General features: G+C 35.5%; 1 long non-coding RNA gene across 1 annotated transcript; it reads right to left on the bottom strand.

Moving 5' to 3' along the window:
• Positions 1 to 3,421: 3,421 nt before the first annotated feature.
• On the bottom strand, positions 3,422 to 8,917 carry LOC148801205 (uncharacterized). The gene is made up of 2 exons (XR_016083779.1): positions 8,506 to 8,917; positions 3,422 to 3,728 (listed from the first exon to the last, which is right to left on the bottom strand). It is a non-coding gene; the product is annotated as an uncharacterized LOC148801205 (long non-coding RNA).
• Positions 8,918 to 13,752: the final 4,835 nt, after the last annotated feature.

Genomic DNA, 13,752 nt, shown 5'->3' with positions numbered 1-13,752 from the left:
GACCAGTCCGCAACAGATCGAGCTCGGGTACCCAATTACCCCGGGCTAAAGTGACCCCGGGATGAGATCGCCTCGGTACCAGATCGCAACAAGAACACCTTGATGCCAAGGCACTTCGGCACTCAATCTAGTTTGGGACTTAAAGATATCAGTTTGGGGATACCGACATGCCACTACGCGGTGATCCCGAAAACCCCTCCGACGGATCCTGGACCTCACGGGATCATGCCGCGTAACAGCTAGCATTATCTCCCCACCCGATTCGGGCGGAATTGATGGACCTTATCGTGACGAAGATCCCGGAACCGATCCGCAAAACCCGCGAGGACTCAACTATATAAAGGCTCCACCCCCCGGTGGTTCAAGGTACGCGTGATTTCTTTACTCTCTAGCTCTCCTACATCCTTAAGCTATTTCAGCTCGCTACCAGTTTACTGACTTAAGCATCGGAGCGACCTCGCCGGTTTAGTCACCCCAGGTTCTCTGACATTCTTGCAAATTTAGTTCGCCGTCCACCTGGAAGCCAGATCACCTCCAGTAGGGAGCAGTCAAATCGCGCAACATCATTACTTGCTCCTACCACCATGAGTTTGAGAACTCATGGTTGGAGTTTGTGAGATCTAAGAAATTGCCAAAGACTTGAAATCTAGACAACGGAGATTTGAGAGACAACAAACCTCTTGTTCAACTCGTTCTATTACTGGTGAGGTGAGGTGAGGTGAGGTTTCTTATTCATTTTTCCATCTGACCTATCAAATAGATGCTGATATACTTTTTTTTTTTGTTTCTTTAGTTTTTCTCTTCTTCAAAGTTTGTTCATCCTTATCATTTTCCGATCCCCCTTCAACGTACCCATTTTTAAGGACATTCTTGGACCGCCTGAAAGTAAGGACTTAATTTTTTTTTTGTTTTTGTTTCTTTTGTTTTCATTTTCTCAATATGATCTGTAGTTTTTACAGATATGGAAAATTTTTCCCGCATCTTGTAGTAACACTTATAGATGTATATATATTTTTTGATCTATTCAACATTTCCCCTGTATCCCTTGCATTTTGTAGTTAATTATCGTACTTGAGTTGGGAGGCTTTGTAGCGTTTACAAAATGGTTTGGGTGGCTTTGTAGTTAAATAACCCTGATTAGTTCAATTAGCGATTGGAAGTCATTTTTTCTTCTATTTTATGGTTTAACCACCTGTCTTCTTCTGGTGGGGTTTCTGATTAGATGGAGAGCTTCTGATTTAATAGATTTTGTTATCTTTGTTTATTGTTTTGTCATATTGATTACTAACGTTGATTGGTCCATTTGTTGTTTGGGAATAATTTTTTTTCTTTTGTTTTATGGTTTAACCATTTGCCTTTTGCTAGTGGAGTTTTTTATTAGACTTAATTAAATATTTTGTTTTAACTAAAGTAAGCCATTGAAGGGTGTGGATGGATGAGACAAAAAGCATTGATGGGCTGTATAAGGATCCAAGGATAAAGAAACATGGATTTGTATGCTGTAAAGAAACCATAACACCATGATAAAATTTGGACCAAGAGTTATATATGCAAAAATTGAATTCAAGCATTTTGAAGAACATACAAGAGAAGTAAGAGATGATCAAATAAGAAATATGTTTTTTTAAAGGGAAACAAGTAGAAAAAATAGGCCTTGGTACTTCCAAGGCAAGACTCAATTCAATTCCAATATAGATTTGAATCCATAGGTGGTTCTACCCTTACAACTTATTCTTAAAATAGAAAAGAAAACTCATCCTATCAATAGAATTACCATATTTTTCCCAAAACTATACATGATTCACAAGATCTTGGTCACGTTCGAAATTTCCAATGGCTTTGGAAAACAGTAGTCCAAGGGGGCATATATGAATGATGTGGATGGAAGGTTGAACAGGTAGCCAATCTAGAGAATCTTAGAGCAATTTAAATTATCCACATTATCCCTCTAGACAGAAAAACATGGCAACTCATAGGGAAGCTCCTGACTTGACCTCTCTAGCAAATAGAAAGAAAGGTAATCTAGAGGCCTTGAATTGGTGGATAAACCAGGGATTCTCCAATTTGTTAATGGTTCAGATTAGCTACATCATCACTCCTTGTGGAACAAATATAGTAGGTTTGTGTGGAACTTTACTTAAGCCAATATGTAGGTATGCATGATCAATCCAAGCTCACAAGACATCATGTCAATCTCCTTTAATTAATTAAAAATGGCACAACAAATCATATACATGTTACATAGAAACGAAAATTCAGGAGGAGAATCTTCATCATTTGTCATTACACTTTTAATGAATGGGAAACTATGTCTAGCTGGTGCCTGTTGGTTAAGACCTGTTTTTGGTGACAGTTGTGCAGAAAACAGGATTGCCATTTTATTTGAAGGTACTTGCGGTTAGTTTTATAATGGTGATCTATAAAGCATTACACAACTAAGCTTTATCCCAACTATTTGGGTTTGGCTACAATAGTCTATAGCAGTCTTGCTCTGCCATTTCTACTATTTCTAAGGTCATATCCTCTATTTAAGAATAAATTAATATGTTTCTCTCTATTTCAAATCACATGCTTATTATCCTTCATTTGGCCTTTTAGAACTTCATGCACGTGAAAGAGGATTTCAATGGAAGTGGACCAACATGGATTATATTAAATCCATTTCAATAGGCTTGAGTAAAATCACACAGAAAAGTCCAGGAAGATGATGGTTCATTTTCCACTTCCAGTGTACATTTGGGTATGCATTTATTTTAGAAAATTTCAGTTATCTTGTTCTGATCAAGTCTAGGCAGAATAGCAGAAACAAAACTGCCTCCAAAATCTATAACTGAAAAGCAGGGCCTTCAGAAAACCTCAGTTTAAATAGAATAGCTATAATAACTCCACGTATGTATAAAGGCGGGTTATCTTCAGTGCTTTATTCAGTTTTTATTTATCTTAATAATTATTTGTTGTTTTGGGGAAACTACTTCAAGGAAAAAAAAGGCTTAAGAAGGTGTCTCTCTTTGCTGGTTTCTGATAAAAAAACACATGAGCTTCAAAGGCCATTGTTTACCACTTTGAGGAACTAAAAGAATGGAATGGAAATAGTATGGAGACCAAGTACTTAAAGATTTCAGAACTTTATGCAAACCTTATAGAAGGTGCACTAGATTTTAGATAATCATAAAATAGGCATAAAGATTCATGGAAACTAAGGATTGTTTGATAATGGTTGAAGCTGAACTGAATGACTCATTATTTTATTTTATTTTTTTGTGTTTTAATGATTAAGTAGTTTGTGAGCTTTTTAATTGCTACATGGCATATTGCGTTGATTACTATTATACTGACACTTTATTATATGACTAGTTCACCCACAAAAAACAATGATCCATTCAATTCAGCCACATCAGCTGTTGTTGAGGGGCCCTAAATATGCAAACAAATGTAACCATTTGAAATAGGGTAACGCTAGAATTGGAGCCAAATGTCTATTCTACTGCACATTTAAAGAATTAATGAAGTACATTGTGATTTTACTTTTGATCAAAAACCTAATGGGTCTACACACAACTCAAATCCCATAATTCCCTAGCTCTGCTTATCAATTGATGCTTTTCATCAAATGCTTTAGCTTTATTCATGGCATCTTGTCCAATAGCTGAGCCTTTAGCTAGCATGCTTGCAACAACATCCTGAGCTTTACCGACATGTATCTATCCATTTCTAGAACTGCTTTTAGTCTGTGACAAAGATAGAAATACACATTCACAAGATTAACAGATAAAACAAACAAAAAAAAAAAAGCAAGAAAATCGAGGTGCCTACAAAGTTATGGACTGAAAGCCTGAAACATTCAGAATTGCATTAATGATGGCAGACTTGCAAACTTAGAAAATAGAAATATTGTTTCCACAGGCATGACCATAATCAGTGTACCAAAGGCATGATCATGATCACAACTATTCATTTCTAAATCCCACTTCGGCCATATGATGACTAGATATATACAGGCATAGATATTTTTTTATGAGTGATATAGACCGATGTAGAAAACAAGGATACAAATCTCTAATTCCTAAATCCTGGATATGATTTTTTAATGTGATTTATCAAAACATATCATTCTACATATTTCAAGAGTTCATGCTCATGTTGGGCATGTATCATGTCTAGTATAGGTATCATGCCATCACAAAATAGTCCTAATAGTTTATTCCCACATGCAAAATGAATATAAACTTTAATTGTTGAGCACAAGCAAAATGAACACCTTAGTGACCATAATGGCCACTTTTGGTGGTTTAATTCAAATCACTAGCAACAGATCCAATTATATAGCTTTAAAATGATTATTTTCTCCTTTCTCATCTTTGTTTTGTATCAGGTGATAGGGTTTCATGTATTGCTGTTGATTCATCAAAGTCAGGTGTATTTGCAGTAGTTGGTGTCAAATAATTTGATATATATATATATATATATATATATATATATATATATATATATATATATATCAGGTATTTGCAGTACCTCAATCTCCATCAACCGACAGCAAACAGGAAATACTTCCTTCTATCAGCAATGGACTAATGATTTTTTTTCAAAAGCTATGATTGATGATGCTTATCAAAGTAATGAGACTGGAGCATTTGATAATTGTCCCTCACAGATGAATATATTGGATGGTGAATTAAATTTTATTTTTTGGTCTTCAACCCACTCCTAATAGATTTTGTATAGTTGAGACAGTCTAGCTTCGTTGTCCTATTTATAACATCTAAAAGAAATGTTTGTACTTTGTACATGCAGGGATAGACCATTTCGTAGCAAGACACAGTTGTATTTGCATTGATGAAAATGCCAAACATCTACAAAATTGTATTCTTATTTGCATCTTTCAAAACAAATGAGATAAGTGCAAAGTGGGTGTGTAAAGCTTGAACCACTTTGCACTCACATGTAGGGCTGTTCACGGGTCGGGTTGGGTCGATTTATTGAGGTTTTTCCAACCGATCCGACCTGGTCGGGTTACCTGAGATGGAAACTGAAACCGACCCAGTGTTAAGCAAAACCGACCTGGTCGGTTTGAGTCGGGTTGGGTCGGTTTCGGCTCTAAGTTCATCCATGCCCCCCATGGCCACCTAGTTTTCTGGAAATATATTTAAAACTGAAATATGTATATATATATATATATAAACAAAAATATACATACAAATATATTGGAATATATATTTTCTGGAAATATATATCTGACATATTTCATAATATATATTTTTTAGATATAGACATTGGAATATATATTTTCAGATATTTCAGTTTTTAGTTAAGTAGGAACTAAGTCGGTTCGATTCGGGTCGGTTTATGAATTTGTACAATCCGAAACCGACCGATGCTGATGAAAATCCAGATGACTCGGGTTGGGTCGGTCCGGGTTGGTCGGTTTAGTCGGGTTGGACCTTCTTATGAACAGCCCTACTCACATGAACCAAACTTTTTTGTTTTGCACTCTACAAAATTTGTATTCGTACTCCTTCCAAACGTAGCCTAAACAAAACGGAATGGCAAAACAGGACAATTTCGATTGTCATTTAGAGTCTTAGATTCCCTCTTTCATTCATTGCACTCAATATAAGCCAGAGAGCTCAATAAGAGAAGATAAGCGTTCAAGTATCTCAGGTTTTAGCTTGAAGGAGACTAGCTCTTAGCCATTGGTAGTACCTTTCTGTCATCTCAGCCGCCACCTATATAATCTCCGGGTTGTTACCCAGTAATGCTAATAATACATAATATCTTCCATTGCAATAAGAAGGATAAGAGTATGCATCCATACTAGAATGCCCTGAGGTCTAAAATTCATAGTGAGCTTGAGAAAATATTTATGTTTTGGAGGATATATTCTAATATTGTTCTTTTTTCTCTTCCTCCTCTATTACCATTCACATGGTGCCAGTACCCGATTTTTGTTGGGTCTTCACCCTTCACCCTGCTTGAAATCCAATAAACAAGTAAAGCATGCTAAAATTACCCAAAAACGAGTATAGAATGTTCTAATGTTGTTATTCTTCCTCTTCTTCCACCTCCTTTACTAGTCACATGGTGCTAGCATCCGATTTTTGTTTGGTCTTTAGTCTTCACCTTGCTTGAAATCCAACAAACAAGTAAAACATGCTAAAATTGTCCAAAATTTCCAGTAAACCTATTTTGACATAAAAATACAATCTTACCGCCTAATCTACAAGTTTGCTCAACCCTCATCAACAATCCTACCACCTAATCCAACACAACCATACATTTTGAAAATTAAAAATACACATTCATACCAAATCTGATCCCTTAACCCCAAGATCTTACCATCCATTTACCATAGATTCCACTTTAACATCCTTGATTGACCAAAATACAAACACTAAAAACTTCCCATCAATATATCACTGATCCAATCAAACTCTTTCATTGAATCCTTCAACCCAACCTATACCATCCTGTCAAATTTCACATGAAAACACCATTCAACCTTTGGATAAACCTCGATTCCATTTTGAGACACTAGATTGGCCAACCCATTCTCCTATCTTACACACCTGATTGAAGATTTACCTTTTTGGTCAAATCTAAGACACTCTCAAACACCTATGAGTTTCACTTTAAATCACTACCATTTTACCTATCATAAAAGCAAGATTTTGTTTTAGCTTACTTCATTAATCGAAAACTTTAATTCCAAAAGTGTCGAACTGAGGTTTCCCTAGCAGGTGAGGTGTCGAGCTGAGGTCTCCCTAAGTTAATGAGGTGCTAAGCTGAGGTCTCCCTCAATTGTTGAGGTGTTGAGCCGAGGTCTCCTTTAGTGGCCGAGGTGCCGAGTCGAGGTCTCCCTTAGTGGCCGAGGTGATACCCTATGTACACACTCGATTAGGCTCGTGAGCCTTATGAGCCGAGCTTTATTAAGCTCAAGCTCGACTCGATTAGCAAATGAGCTTATATATTAGGCTCAAGTTAGGCTCGAAGCTCGGTTTAGACCAAGCCATGTTGAGCTTTTCACGAGCCGAGCTCGAACAACTCGTAAGCAACTCGACTTTTGGCCACCCCTAGTCATATCCATCTGATCTAATTCATTACTATCTTAGCAATGAGGTTAATCATCTTGAATGGTCATGAATAGTTTAAGTCTCTTCTTTAGAGAGAATATTGAAAGTTAAGGTTCTAATCACATCCCTTTTCTTTCAGCCTACTTTTAGAGGACAAAATTTATTTGTTTTACTTGATTTTGGTGTCATTAAATAGTCTATTGAATTATCTATCCAATTAGACCAATATATTTGTATATTTGATGTGTTTTGGGAGAGTTATAATGGTTATATTAATAGGGAGTTAATCTATGTGAGATTTCAGTCTTATTTTTAAGTTTTTTTTTTGGTACATCTTAGAATTATCTTTGGTTTGTTTAGTTTTAGAAGGATTAGTAATGGGTTATAAAAGTTATTGTAAGATTAGAGTCATTATTTAAGTGCCTTTATAGGTTATCTATAGGTTTGTCTTAGTTCTAAAGCAATTAGAAGTTTATTGTGGTCAATTTCCTATTTGAAAAGGAGCAGGAAATGAATTAGCTTTTTTTCCTATCCATGATTGCTTAGATGAAACTTGAAGTCACCTAATTGCATGAAGAACTATTGCTTGAAAATAAGTACTAGTAGTGGACATATGCAAGGGTAAGGTTGTGACATCCCTTCCCAAACCCTGCATTGGCAAGAGCCTCGTGTACTGGGCTGCCCTTTTAGTGGACATTTGCAACTCAATAATATGTTTGATTTTTTGAAGATATCAACTTGTGATATATTGAACTCAAAAAATTGCAGAAAGCTTACAGCCTTTGTCAAAACTCCATTTGATGCAAAAATCTTTCCCAACATTGAGGCGACTGGTTAAAGCTAGAAAGGCTTTGGTATGCATAATACTTAGGCTTTCAACTTTCAAATCAAATAGTTGGTTTAACAGCTAATGAGATCTAGCAATAGAACAAGTTCAAAAATTTTTTTTAGTTAAAATATTTGATTGAATATATAAGGTATTTAGATTTATCTTTATTCTATGTTTAGAAGATTTTATTATGAATAGTCATTTCTTAATAAATTAGTGTTTCAAGAGATATGATAGGGATTTCTTTGAATTCTCTCTTTATAAGACGATGAATGGATGATAAATGTTTTCCCTCCACTTTGTGGTGACACTGGTGAGACTCTCAATTATCCTATATCTTTATTTCCTACTTTACAATTCTCCTATTTCCCTCTTCACTTTTGGTGGATATTTTGCCATGAAGAAATGGGGAAGTTTTAGAAATATTTCACTAGTTTTGCCAAGAAAAAATATAGAGAACTTAGGGAAAGATGTTAAAACTTGTCATTGATCTCATCAACAAGAAATTCAAAAAAATCAATAAAATTTTGTTGATATTCAAAAAATTGGAAAGTTAATAGTTAAACTTATAGTTGTGTGTGTTACAAAATAGAGAGAGATTTTTACCTTAATCTATATGAGTGAGAGGCAATTAGAGATCACCCTGGGGTAGTGACAGTGTTGAGGTGGTACCAGGTTCTGCCTGTTTAGTTGATGTCGAACTCGTTTCAGTACTTGGTCGAACTGCTCTGCTACTGCACCCTTAAGGAGATAGAGATCACCCTATCAATGCTTAGGCAATTTCTCCAGCTGAAGAACCACAAGCAAGGGTATTATTACTTGTCGATCAGGCCGAATACCAAGGTGCTCATTGGAGCTCCCTCTTCCATTAAGCATTGGAAAGAGGGATTCAAATATGATATTTTTAATTTTTATATGCATAATAATAAATAATTTTTATTTTTTATGTAAAGCTCGACTAACTATTGAGCTCAAGCTGAGCCGAACTCAAACATCTAAGCTTTTGAGTCAAGCTGAATTCAAGCTCAAATCCTATCTAATCCATTTGCATCCGTAATCCATCACTCCCAATTTAACCAAATGATGGGTGGTGGTTCCATATCAACCTCCAAGTGAACTACATGGCGGTGCTCACACATGGCATGTTTATTACATATGAAAAGCAAAGGGCAACCAATTGAGAAGAACAAATTTAAAGGTAGCTCAGATCTACTACCAACAAAAACACTACCGACATGCATGTACCTACAAGACACTATAGCCGTGTATTGGGAACATCTCCCTATGAATGAAAATTGAGATATTCCTAATGCACAGCTGTTGTCAGGTTGTGGGTGGAAGATCCATACTCTAATAAAGATGGAATACATGGAGGCTGTGTTTGGAAACAATGCAAATGGAGTGTAAATCCCAGTTCAGGGTAAATTAGCACTCAGGTTCACTTTTGCTTGTGTTTGACAACATTACATTTATGTATTGACAAATGACAAACCAATGCATATTTACATTGACAATAAGATGTAAAAGTACATCAATAAAAAAGAAGTAAATTTGCATTCAAGTGGGCTATTGATAAAAAAAAAAGTATATGCTTTATTGAAATCCATATTTGCATCCATTACAACTAAAAGTCTATTTGGTAAGAAGGTAAATTTGTAAGTGCAAAACTAACCCAACTTTACAATTTTTTATATAAACCGTTTCACATTCTACATATTTGCATTCACACTTATTTGCATCATTTCCAAATGCAGCCGGAAAGAGTAAAGTTAGAAGGGAACAAACAAAGAAGTAAAAAATTTGAGAGCCAACTTCTCTCTTCTATATATACAAAAAAGAATCATCACAAACATTACCTCTCTCTCTCTGTCTGAGTGTGAATTGTATGAATTGTTGATTTAAAGCCTACATATTTGATGATATATATTGAAAACTTTTCTTTTAATTATATTTTTTTGAAAAGAAAAAAGAATTACTAATAATCATTTAATTGGTTATGGCTTTGATAAACTATATATGAACATTTGCTGATGAAATATATATATATATATATATATATATATATATATATATATATATATATATATATATATATATATATATATATATATATATATATATATATATATATATCAGTGGCCTCTATTAATTCTCCATGGCTAGACTGAAAATACCATTGACCATATCAATATGTGAATATTATACTGACCATCATGCTAGGAAAAGTCCTTATAAGTGATTGAATCTCCATTTATCTCTAATTAAACATTCACTTGACTATTTTCTTTACTCTCTTAACTTTTATTTAATCTTTTAGCCATGTTCAAAGAGATAACTACAATTATCTTAGGAATCAACAAGTCTAAGATGATAATCATCATCATCATCATTTAAGCCTTATTCCGACTATATGGGGTCAACTGTATGAATTAATCCTGTTTGGCCATTCTGTACTGTTTATTACTATCATATCAACTTAAATTAGAAACGCTTAAATCATTTCTCGCTACCTAGATATCCATATCATTGTTGTTCTATCCCTGGTCCTTCTGATCTCTTCAACTTGCAACAGCTGCTTAGATACATACTGTGAAGAGAAAAAAATAAAATAAAATACTCTCTCTTAAATATCTCAATAGGATCATCTAATGAGAGGTATAGACCTAAGGCTTCTAAACATGACCCAAGACTACTAACTTACTAAGGGAGAGGCTTAGTGATGTAAAATCTGTTTTTGAAACTCCTAGAAGGCTGGTTATTTTAATGGCATCAAACTGTGGCCAGAAATGGAATTCAAATCCATTTCCACCCAGCAATATCCACAGACAAGGATTTGGTACTTGATAGAATATGTGGTTCATCATAGGTTGTTGTGTGGTCTCACTCTTTTACTTTCCAGACATGAGGCCAGTGATGTAACAGCGAGGGCACATGGGACCATTTAATTGCAATTCTGCTGGCTGCTAGCTATGGCTATAATTCAGAATACCCACAGGCTATATTTGTGGAAATTCAGCCATTAGAATTCACAATTACCAGCCTTATCAGAACTTTTGAATGTGAAAAGGACAATCTCTGGACTTGTCTACAGAACCACAAGGTTGTGGCTCATGGATTGTCCCTAGCTTTCAAGACAACATGAAAGGGACTCTTCTCCTTTTTCTCTCTGCAGTGATGTACTTTGTAGCCATTGGAGATGTTGAAGATGGGGTACACTCCTACCTATTAATGATTGTCCCTTCTTACATCTTTCTGCACCACAAGATCCAATCTTTTCCTTTCTTAATTGATGATAATCTGGCCCAAACTCACAAGTAGTGAAGATCAATCCTACCCCATTTAGATCTCATGTTTTAAATTAGAGGTTGTTTGGCAAGTCTTTTTATGTTGATCTCTCAATAGCTCAGTAGATGCGAAAATACATTGAATGAGCTTTTGGGGTTTTATTTTTCAAGACGCTGGTTTAGCATATCTTTTTGGGAAGATGTCTTGGTAGTTTTGAGAGTCAAAAAGCACATTGAACTTTTGCATGAAGATCTGATCAGCCAGAACCTAGTTTGGCAGATGCACATCTTTTCGTACGTCTTTCTGCACAAGAATAAAATGTGAAATATGCGAAAAGCTTCATTTGGAGCTTTCCGAAATCAGTCCAAAATGGGTTTTTCGTATCTTTTCAGCGCTCCAACTTTTGGTGGCTAGATCTTCCGCGAACCAAACAAAAATAGACCGAAAATCAGTTTGCCCGGCTTATAAACTGCTGAAAGACCGCGTAGAAAGACGCATCAAACAGGCCCTTGCATCCTAATCCACCAGGCTGTTAACAATAGCTGGGAAAGCTATTTTCAGCATAAGAAAGACCAAAAGATTCATTTGAAGCTTGTGAATTTTAGGTTTTTTCGGTCTTTCCACACACCTTAAGCTCTTTCCTTCTACCTAATATCAAGTGGGAAAAGCATTTTTAAATTGATCTTTTAACCTTCCTGCAAACCCAAAGATGCACTGAGTGCGCCAAACACCTCCTTACAATAAGACTTGGACCGGACTAAAAACTGAAATGCTCAATAGGTCACGATTTTACTGGGTAATTTGGCAGTTGGTCTATTTAATTCGTGAAAAATGTCATTTAACCAAGATCCGAAAAAAGTCACCATTCGACCATTCGGTCCGGTCTGAGTTAAGACACTGATTAATCTAACTCTAGGTGCATACACATATACATACACTTATTTAGATAATCCAATCGGGTTACTGAACCAAATAAGCCAAATTAACACACCCAAGCCGGAGCTGGATCTTGAGCAACCCAACTTGGATATTATGATTGTCCATGTCTGGATTGTCTGTTCTCAACTCGATTTTTTTTTTAATGGGTTGCATCCAAAGGTTGGCATTTTCCAACCCGAACCCGAGTTGCTACCCCCTCTAATATCTAATAATTAAGCTTCAGTAGGAGAGATATATATTCTCATGGAACGTGCCTCCCACTGGTCCAACTCTTTTTTCATTAATTCTAGGTGCAGAAAGAAGGCTAGTGAGAGATCGGCTTCAATCAGTGCAAGGCCTGTTCGAACACTGTTCGAACAGTCTTTACAGCCTTGCATCGGGAACATCTCTGTACTTCTATGCTGTATTTCATGGGGAGATATTCTCAATGCAAGGCTATGATGGTTGTTCAATGGGCTTTGCGTTGACTGAATCCGGTTTCGGCTAGTGATCAGGCATGTGCAATGTGCATTTCTGAACCAACCATCAAGCATGTACAATGCACGTGTCTCAACCAACCAAAAAAATAAGAAAAAAAAAATATTGTTAGTCGCATTGAGGTGAGGTCATTCGCAAGTTTAGGCATTAAAGGCATGATCAACCAATGTTTTCAAAACTGGACTGAAAAAACCAGGAATCGATCACTTGATCGGTTCCGTTTAACCCCAAAACCATTTTTTTTGTCAAAAACCATTGATTTAGTCAATGAATCATTGACTTGAACAGTCGAACCATTAAATCATTCGATCTGGGAATAGTTTATGGCCACTTTTTGTGTTTTTAATTTTTTTTTATTTTTTTGTCTGAATAGGCCATCTGTTTGGACCAAACAGCCAGCCGTTCAACCCAGAAATCGGACCCAAAACGGTTCCTGTCTGATCTAATTTTAAAAACCTTGTGATTTACCATATCCTATCACGTGATGGATGGAAATGCCCCATAAATAATTCATACACATCCTATCTTAAACCACCCACATGTTGATAATATCTTTCTTAATAGCCTTAGATTCAGACTAATTGGATACCTCATGTCATGCTTATACGATCCTTTGGGCTCTGTTTGTTTGCGGTGTAAAAGTCATTTGCACTAGTGTAAATGCATGGGGGTAAATGGGCTGAGGTGTAGATTTTGTTTTGCTTTTGTTTTAAATTTGTTTGTTTCAGTTTGGAAAGAGTACAAATGCAAATTTATAGTGTGTAAAACATTATATATTTTATATTTATTTGTACTGTATATATTTGTATTTATACTCTTTCCAAACTGAGCCATAAATACAAATATCTAGAGTGCAAAACCTTGTATTTTATATTATTTTGTATGTATTTACACTATACATTTTTGTATTTGTATTCTTTCCAAATGAAAAGTAGGAAGGAGATTTCGTTCTAAGAGTAAAACATGGAATAAATTGATGTCCCTAATTACTTTATATAGGATAAAATTAAGGGAGGAGAAAGGTGGTACAAATTTTGCTTTAATTTTTAGAATAAAAAATTTGCATTGCCAATGAATGCAGATCTGACAAGCAATGTAAATTTTGTGTAGAAAGGAATTTAACTCATGAAATTCATGGTAACACAAAAACAA

This window comes from Nelumbo nucifera, chromosome 3 (assembly GCF_055504915.1).
Source record: "Nelumbo nucifera cultivar China Antique chromosome 3, China Antique-T2T, whole genome shotgun sequence".
NCBI lineage: Eukaryota > Viridiplantae > Streptophyta > Magnoliopsida > Proteales > Nelumbonaceae > Nelumbo > Nelumbo nucifera.
The sequence above is the reverse complement of the archived record's forward strand: the minus strand, read 5'-3'. Positions and strand labels throughout refer to the sequence as shown.